Source organism: Cupressus sempervirens, chromosome 9 (assembly GCF_028749045.1).
Source record: "Cupressus sempervirens isolate cs-2001-9-10 chromosome 9, ASM2874904v1, whole genome shotgun sequence".
Taxonomy (NCBI): domain Eukaryota; kingdom Viridiplantae; phylum Streptophyta; class Pinopsida; order Cupressales; family Cupressaceae; genus Cupressus; species Cupressus sempervirens.
In genome coordinates this window covers 590,319,526-590,321,993 of record NC_143126.1, presented here as the reverse complement: position 1 = coordinate 590,321,993, position 2,468 = coordinate 590,319,526, and positions in this window count along the sequence as shown.

Genomic DNA, 2,468 nt, shown 5'->3' with positions numbered 1-2,468 from the left:
AGTTCTGAGAGGGTTTTGGGGGGGGGGGGGGGGGGGGTGACTCAACACTTAAAACTTTTTCCTCTTAAGACATATCACCAACATCCATCTCATAACTTAACATGTAAACTGAAATAACTTAACATGCATCACATCCATAACATAAAGTAAATAACACATAACACAATAAATTTGGTTACCCATAAATCCTCCAATGAGAAGGTAAAACTAGGGTGGGGATGACACCCACAAATCTTCACTACTGTAGTTGTAAAGTGTGGCCAATTATGATTATAATGTGTTTGATAATAATCTATGATTTACCCTGTGAAAGGTCTAGCCTATTAAAGGCTTACAAATACTGTTAGGTCTCACCATGGTAGATGATTTAAACTTACAATAAAGTAAGCACTTCGTTAAGAGATTTTCAATAGCCTGTTAGAACTAATCAGTTAAGAGATTTTCTCCGTATCACTTGTTAGAATGATTCAACACCATGATCCTCTAGTTAGCACCTTTTTGCTTGATTTCAAATCTTCTCCTTGTTGTTTAAAACTTGATCCTCTTGATCAGATATGTCTCCTCTAACCTTTCACTTCTTTACTCTATTTTTCTCAAGCTGATTCTACAATGCATAACTTTGTCATATCTATCTAGGACACCATGAATTCTCTTTGAACTCTTAGCATTCATCTTGTCGCATACTTACTAAACTTCTTAGGGTTTAGTCTTTCTTAAATAAATATTGGTGGTGATGGATTAGGTAAGAATCAATGGCTGAGGTTGATCCTTATTGCCGCCTAAAGCTTCCCTCAATTAGATTTGTTGCATGTATTGCATAGGGATTTGTACTATGATTCCATGCTTATCTTTTGTAAACATAAAATATTGTTATATTGTTAGAAATACTTTAGAATAATAGGGGGGTGAATTAGTTATTCAAGGTCTAAATGTCCTAATAAATTTTTTTCATTAAGTATAGTGAGCCCATTAAACTAACCATGCATCCAAGCTAAACATTTGATGCAGGAGCATCCAGTGGTGTAAGGGCAATCCTATATCACCCAAAAATATGCTTAGAAATAGTTTTTGTTTAACATGTTTTCATTTTTGGATACCCATTTGGGTCAAATAAAGGTTCCAACTCTCACAGTTCCACTATTAGTGTTCTGGGTTAGAGTTTTTAAGCACCTTGGGATACATGTAAATGCTGAAAAAATAGGACTATGTAATTGAGCCATAATTATGGTGAGTTAGAGGGTGTAAATTGGAGGGATGGTTATATTTGTAATTTATAACACTCCATAAAAAGAATTAGGTCAAAAGGCTTCACGATTAGAAAGTTATTGCAATTTTTTGGTTCCTAGAGACCTCCTAAAAGCACTTCAAAGTCAAATATGGGGCACTAAACAATCTTGTACAGGGCCAAAAAATGGGGTACAAGCAAAGTTGTTCCATAGTGTTGGTGTAAATAAGTATTTACTTATTACACTTACTTAAGTTTTACTTAGGTTAATGCATTATTTAATTATTTTGCATTATTTAATTATTATTTTAGGTGAGACACTTAGGAGTTTGTGAACTCTTATTGAGTTACATAACTCTAATTATGCACATGGTGTCTTCAACACAGGAGTATGCATCATTCACTGAGTTGTCATGTTGACAACACAGTTATTCACACTCCTCATTTAGCACATGTTGCCTACACTATTGATTTGTGTGCTACACCATTGTAGGCTTATCCTCACATCATCGCACTTAATCCTGTGCTTAATGGAGGATAACCCATAGTTGGTGGACATGTGCCTAGTTGTATGACATATCATGATGCTGACTTCTATGCATTCTAGAAGCTCTCCTGAGGCCTTTATATTCAGGCACTCCTAGTGTACTCTCAAATCCAGTTATTGAATGAATATCATCATTTTGATCATACTCTATCTATTTTGGTCTACTATGTGCTTGTGTTGAGTTTTTTAGTTCTTGGGTGAATTTTTGCCTAAGCCAACTTCTTACACATAGGGCTATAGAGCACTTTGAGAGCTTTTCAAAAATGTAAACAGTTCATCAATCGAAGTTACGATTCAAAAGTTATGCCTCCCTAAAGTTGGACTACCGTTTCTAGATTCTTCTAATTTTACACAAACTTCTAACATGATTTATGGAACTTTTTGTTTCCAACTAGCATATTCTAGAATGTATTCCTAACCCTAAACCATTTGGGGCTTATTTAAGAACATTTCTGGCATTGTAAAGGCAACACTTAGTGGAGTTAGAGAGAAGGTACTGTGTGGAGGATTTATTTCTCTAGAATCATATTGTTGTAAGCCTATAGGGCATTTTTCATTGATAATAATACTTTCCCTTTTCTTGTGTGTTCATTCTGGTCTTTGGTTGTGTCTCCATCAAGTGGTATTAGAGCATGTTTTCCTGAGCGTGTAGACAGAGCTCCAACTGTGAGTCAGTTTGCACTAGGACTGTGTGGT